A 7,167-nucleotide genomic window follows, 5' to 3' on the forward strand; every position below is an offset into this window, starting at 1 on the left:
CACAGAAGTCTATAGCGACGCTTATAGCGACGCTCCAGAGCCATAAATAGCGACGGTTATAGCGACGCCCAAGAGAATTTTTTTTTGGTGACAGGGCATTGAATGCCCTGCCACCCATCAACCATATTGTACTTGATTCACTTTTTAAAAAAAGTGCAAGGGTAGATAATAGACCCAAAATAGTCACCCACAAGACGCATTGTTTGCAAAATTGACAAGCGTAAAATTGACAATTGTACACATCATAGGCAAAATGAATTGATTGGCAAATGTAATAATGACAATTGTACAAGATCATAGGCATAAAGAATTGATTGGCAAAATGAACTGCGGTGACAAATGTAATAATATACATGGTTCAAAAAGACGTATAAAATCCGTCTCATGATACATAAGCTATGAGAAACCCTAAACTAATGCTATCTAGCTACGGCTAAACTGACGTCCTCTAGTCAGACGTCTCATCGCGTCCAAGCGGCGTATCTGTCGGATTCTGCAAAAAAAGACAATAAGACAGCTTTCAGTAAGTATAAACATATAACGACATTTATAAAACAATACAAAAAATAGAAAAGAGTAAACCTAATACTAACCATGCCGCCGCGAGAACTGAGAATGTCCATCAAGGCGTTTAAGCCCTTCTTGCCTACGTACTCGCGCTCGTACGGTGTGGGATCACGTCCTGTCATCGACCACTGTCAAAACATACAAAGAATTCATTATGTTAGAATTAAAAAACTCATAAACCCTAAACTATCGAACATAAAGAGCAATGCGAAAACACTTACAAAATCGGCCTCAAATGATGCCCATCCACCGCTCCCCAAGTGGTGCGAGCTCCCTGCCTCTACTCGCGCTCTGGCTGCATCCTTTTGTTGCTTCCACTTGTCGGGATTCTCGCGCGCTGCTTTCTTCGCATTCTTCCAAACTTCTTTGGCTAGCCAATCTGGCCTGTTCCACCCATGCTTGATTGCTTTTTGCACTTCGGAACGCTTGTGTTTGCAGTATTCGCACATTCGAATCTTCATTAGGTCTTCATTGAAGCGCTGATCCCGTGTTGGAACGGGAAACTCATCATGAAGTATGCTGATGACTCTGTTTTTTAAATCACTTGGTACTTCACTCCATTTGTTTAGTATGTAGTGTCTAAACAGCTGAGAGCAAAGACCACGCATGCGCGAGATCACCTTCTTGCCGTCATCATCCATGATGATGCCGCTGCTGAAGTCGACAGAGTAAGGCAAGCCCTCTGGCCGGTGACGCGTGAACCTGGGTGTCCCGGCAGGGGTCTCTAGCGGCGTGTCGATGGGGGTACGGACGTCAGGTGTCTCCACCGGCGTCTGGGCCCCGAAGCGAGGAGTGTCGAGTGGGTGGTTCCTGGCGGAGTAGGTAGAGATGTGTAGCTGCTAGGAACAGTCAGCCGTGCAAAACCTGGCGTAGATGGCGATGCTGTGGCTGGTGTGGGGGCGGGCAAAGAAGGGGAGGGTAAAGAGCCTCGTCGAACACGAGGCAGTGTGGAGGCATCGGTGGCGGAATCCCCACAACAACCGCCACCGCCACCATTAGAGCGCTGGTGTCTAGACGAGTGTGAAGCTCGTTTCGTCGACGCCGAAGCTTCGGAGCGCGCCGAATGCTCCGAAATAGAGGGAGATGCGGATGGAGTAGGAACGCGCGATGATGCGCCAGAGCAATGACGCTCCACATACCACTGTCTCTGCTGCGGTGACAAAGAAGAAAGAAACTCCTCATCATCCATACCTGCATTAAACACACATATATTTAAACTTAATATTGAATGAATAGAGTAGACAATGACGCAAAGACCATTAAATACAATGACGTAATGACACATATAAATACAATGACGCAATGAATTGAGTGATAGAAGAGGCAAGTCGAAAACTCAGAATTTTCAATCAAAAGATGTGAGCGCGAGTAGAAAAGAGCGTTATACACCATGGAAGGTACTTAGAGAGCCAGAGCTTTTACAACACGGAGCAAAATTGTTCAAATACAATATTTGTGGCTTTAAGAGATCTCTCTCTCATCCTCGCATAACTCAGCATAACTTCCTATATCTATATAGAGCTCTCCGTTTAAACACTACCTTCTGCCATGCTACCCTCCGGACGTGCCTTTTGACCCACATATCCCTTAAGCGTTTTCATGAAACGTTCTAAGAAGAACATCCATCTGGAATGAACTGTGCCAGCTATTTCCACCTCATCAACTATGTGAACAAGAAGATGCACCTGAATGGTTAGCATGGTAGTAGGAAAATGTTTCTCAAACATGCACACAAGCTCCACAGCATTTAGTTTGGCGAATGGTATGGAGTCTACGTTGATCTCCTTTTGTGAGATCCATTGCACCAGCTTTGCAAGTTTGTAGATTGTGTTACGGATGTCGAGAGACAAACATCCCTCAATGGCAACCGGTAAAATAAACTGTAAAGTATGTGCAGCAATGATATTAAAGTCCACATTTTATGCAATGATATTAAAGTCCACTATGAACGTACCTGACACATTTTATGCCAATCGTGTGACTTCAAACCGGTAAGCTTTCCTTCTTTAGTAAAACACGTTCAGAGCGAGTGCATTACGCCAGTGGGGGTCTGCAAAGATCGAATGGTCTCTTTTACTTTGCGTTCTTGGGCTCCTGTGAAAATCCATGGTGCTTTAGGGAGTTTTATCAATCCATCAGACGCTATTTGCGGCCAATATTGCTCCATACGATCCACATTTCTAAGGTCAACTCTGGCTCCCAAAGTATCTTTCTTACCGGTCAGATGGTCCCATAGTAGATTACCCACATTCTTGAATATGTGCATTGGATCGAGCAAGTGATTGATCATGAGTCGGGGCCAGTATGGTAACTCGTACCATAGAGATAGTCTCTTCATCCCTGGAGGCAATCCGTCATCGCACATCTCCTTTTTCTCTAACCATGCTTGTGCAGACATCCTTGGTGGCTCTCTTCCCAAAAAGCCGTCGCGTAACACATGATTCTTTGGAAGATACGCTTGATGACCTTCGTAGATTTGCTTCTTCAGTGAGGGCGCCCTACGTGCATTTAGTCTAGGTCCACATGTGACACATGCTCCGTATCCGCTTGTTTGAAGCCCTGCATGTATACACATGATAATAGATCAACTATGGGAAAAAACAAGTTTTACAGTGTCTGAGTGAGGAGTGTCAATAGATCACCTGAGCATTCTGTTAGCCCGGGATAGTCATGCATGGTCCACATTAGAATGCCTCTGATCAAAGCATTCCGTCGTCCTGTGTGTCGGCTCATATCCACATCTGACGACAACAATTGGCCCTTTAGACCGTTGTTGCTCTTGTTACTAACTTTGAAGTTGCTGTTGAATGACTAGAGGTTGTCTAGATGGTCATTGTGTCGGGGATGTAGTGACTCTTGCCGCCCTGAAGATCCACCTTCTTCCCTATCTTCTGAAGACATTTCACCAGTACTTTTGGATCGACGGAGCCCACCATGAGTGAAGGCAGCAATACCCTATATTCCATTGAGGGCTTTCCTCACCCGCTTCATGCAGGCATCGCAGTCTATGGAGACCTAAATCTAATCTAATATAACGTAAATCTAAATCTAGCGTAAATAAATGTAAATCTAATTAAAAATAAACCTAAATCTAATCTAATTTAACTTAAATAAACCCAAATCTAATTTAACGTAAGTCTACATCTAACCTAATCTTTAACGTATTTTAGGATAGTTTCCTACGACGTTATAACTCTCTTCTTCTTGTGTGTGTGCGCGTGTGTGGATGTGTGTGCCAATAAAAAGAGATAAATGGTATAACCTTTCTATCACCCATGCCAAGTATGATAGATTGGTTATGCCATTTCCCTCTTGAATAATAGGTCTTGAGTTCAACTCCTCGTCAGCTAGATCTTTAGGTCTTTTAATTTTAATTAGTTTCCTACGACGTTAAATTAGTTTCTCTCTCTTTCTCTCTCAATGTGTGTGCGTTTTTTTGTTTATGCATGTTTTCTCTCTCCTTTCCTCTCTCAATGTGTGCGTTTTTTGTTTATGCATGTTCTCTCTCTCTTTTCCTCTCTCAATGTGTGCGTTTTTTGTTTATGCATGCTCTCTCTCTGTTTTCCTCTCTCAATGTGTGTGTGCATTCTTTGTTTATGTATGTGTGTGTGTGTATGTGTGTGTGTGTGAGAGAGAGAGAGAGGGAGAGAGAAAGAGGGGAAGGGAACATGAGAGTGAGGAGAGGGAAGGAGCATACCTGGCTCTCCTTCCTCTCCTCGTGTGTGTGTGTGTGTGTGTGTGTGTGTGTGTGTGTGGAGAAGAAAGAGAGAGAGAGAGAGAGAAAGGGAGAGAGCGTTACCTGCTCCTTGCTTGAGGGCGCCAAAAAACTCAGATATGAGATCTGAGTTTTTGGGCGCTCTCTGCTATTTTTTTAGCCCAGTCGGCGTCGCTATGAGCATCGCAAATTTACAAAGAAATTTGCGACGCTCATAGCGACGCCGGGAATTTTTTTTTTGAGCGTCGCTAATATGAATAGCCTCTTGTAGTGAAAGATGACTAAATATACTTCAATCTTTCCCTATTCTTTCTTCTCTTTTTGTCAGCTTGTGCATTCTCCCACTTAATTCTTAGCCATCATGAAAACCACGCGAATACATGAAATCAACCAAACTACTTCCAAGATCTCTCTCTCTCTCTCTCTCTCTCTCTCTCTCTCACTCAAAAAGCCTCTCTGAAAGAATTCGTGCCAGTGTGAACTCATTTAGTGAGTTTTTTGTAGAGAGAGCTCTTTGAGTTTCACAGTTCTCTAGGCCAGGTCATGGGAAATTGAAAAAAAAGGGGGCACAACTAGTTGGCAACCAGGTCCACCCTCTCTACTCCTAGGCGCAAGGGTGGAGCAAGTTGGAAACGACAGACCACGATAATGAATGTGACTTGTGATGGAAAAAGAAAGGGTGCGGGTGCAACTAGTTGGCAACAAGTTGCACCCTTCGTGCTCCTAGGCATTGGGAATGGTAGATCACAACAAGCAAAGTGACACTTGTGATGTACTTTTTCAGGCTCTCATAAAATTTAAGTCCTATATCTAATTAATTACACAATTGCTCGTAGTCCTCACAAGAAGATAGCACAACCGGTTATAGGTTACGCACAAATTGACAACCATTGAAGCCACTTCTTGGGGAAAGTGTGCCTCAGCTTAGAACTGAGCCTGTTGAAAATTAAAACATTGTGTTGACTGGAGGGAAAGAAGGATTAGAGTTAAATAAAAAAGAATGGCTACCGTATAGGGGATTTTGTATATTTTTAAAGTTGATATTCTCGACTCAGAATCCTGAATGCTGATTGTGTTGAGACTGGAGGGAAAGAAGGATTAGAGTTAAATTGAAAAGAATGGCGGTTATTTTGAAAAATTTCCTCTTTGGATCTACCGTATAGGGGATTTTGTATATTTGTGAAATTGATTTTCTCGACTCGAAACCACTACTGGTTCATTCTAAATTATATTCATTTCTACGGTAGATTCCTCTTGGATCCAACCCTTCCAATCTTACCCTTTGTGTTACGCTCCAAAAGTTTAGGACCAGGATTTGATCTCCTACCCCTAAGAGTATATAGTCGCGACATCACTATCTAACCACATCAGCTGACGCATGGAGCTGTGTTCCATAGCGAACCATAAACTTTAAAGAAACCTCTCTGCACCTGCCAGCTCCGTATGTGCTCCAAAGCACTAGCCTCTGTTGATCTTCCCCCCACCTTGCAAGACCCTTCTTGATGCTCCCCTGTCTCGTGTGATTTGTTGGTCTCTCCCCTCGCCTCCCTCTCCTCATGTGACGCCTACAAGCTGTGCTTCATTCCTTTTTCTTTCTAGCTCCGCAATCGGAATTTGTCAAAGATTCTCATGTTGCCTTTTTAAAAAAAAACGTTGGCACACTAATTGAAATTTGAAGCATGTAAACCTTCTCTCTCTCTCCCTCCCTCTCTTTTTTTTTTGTGGAAAAAATAGTGACTAATTTAGAACCTAATCCAGCAAAGCTCCTGAGCCACAAGTTACAACACAAAGAAAACTTGCAATTTCAATAATCCAATAATAATAGTGACAAGCACCATTGGAGCTAGAACATCCACATCTTTCCTCGCTTTGTTGACGGCCAAACAGTCCTGTGGTGGCTAGTCTTATAGCCTGCGACCTCTCCGACCACCTTTCCTTCGTGTGTTGTCTGTCTTAATAGGGGTGACATCCTCAATGCGTCCGATCCTCATGCCAAAACGAGCAAGTGCTCTCAATGATGACTGTGCACCAAGCCCGGGTGTCTTGGTCTTATTCCAACCAGTTGCCCTCAGCTTGATGTGCAGAGCTGTTATCCCCAACTCCTTGCACTCCTGAGCAGCAAGACTCGTCTCTGTCAGCTTTCACCTTCATGCCAGCAAGTGTCTCCTTGCCAGACAGATCAGTGACATGCACAAAGGTTTCATTGAATGAGGCAAAGATAAGCGCAACTCCAAAGACATGCTCGCCATCACGGGCACCAATTCAATCATTGGCACCTGCTCGGGGATCTTAGAGAGAAATCTCTCTCTCTCTCTCTCTCTCTCTCTCTCTCTCTCTCTCTCTCTCTCTCTCTCTCTCTCTCTCTCTCTCTCTCTCTCTCTCTCTCTCTCTCTCTCTCTCTCTCAAAACTATCTGAAAGAGCGCGTGCCGGCGCATGCTCTTTCAGATAGTTTTGAGAGAGAGAGAGAGAGGGAGAGAGGGTCCGTTTCTGACGATATTGTGTTGGTGGGTGCGGCTGAGCAGGAGGAACTCTGTTAATGATACCTTGCTAGCCCTTATTATATCCATCTCCGCACTGCATTTTTCTCAGTGGGAATGACGTCGCGTAGCTGGCTGGCATGAGGGGGCTGAACCTCTTGCATGACAACGTGGGTTGAGAGGTGGTGTGCTCCTCTATATTGAGATCAGTGCCCTGTGTGTGTGTGTGTGTGTGTGTGTGTGTGTGTGTGTGAGAGAGAGAGAGAGAGAGAGAGAGAGAGAGAGAGAGAGAGAGAGAGAGAGAGAGAGAGAGAGAGAGAGAGAGAGAGAGAGGCATACAAAACTCATTCTCCTAGTCATTAATAATCTACCTATATTGCGGCTTTTTTGTATGAGCAATGTATAGA

The 7,167-nt window shown here is 44.2% G+C and overlaps 1 pseudogene; it reads right to left on the minus strand.

Annotated features, from left to right (window-relative positions):
* Nucleotides 1-6,186: 6,186 nt before the first annotated feature.
* LOC147459224 (small ribosomal subunit protein uS11y pseudogene) lies at nucleotides 6,187-6,544 on the minus strand (annotated as a pseudogene).
* Nucleotides 6,545-7,167: the final 623 nt, after the last annotated feature.

Source organism: Adiantum capillus-veneris, chromosome 4 (assembly GCF_014529385.1).
Source record: "Adiantum capillus-veneris isolate H3 chromosome 4, ASM1452938v2, whole genome shotgun sequence".
Classification (NCBI taxonomy): Eukaryota; Viridiplantae; Streptophyta; class Polypodiopsida; order Polypodiales; family Pteridaceae; genus Adiantum; species Adiantum capillus-veneris.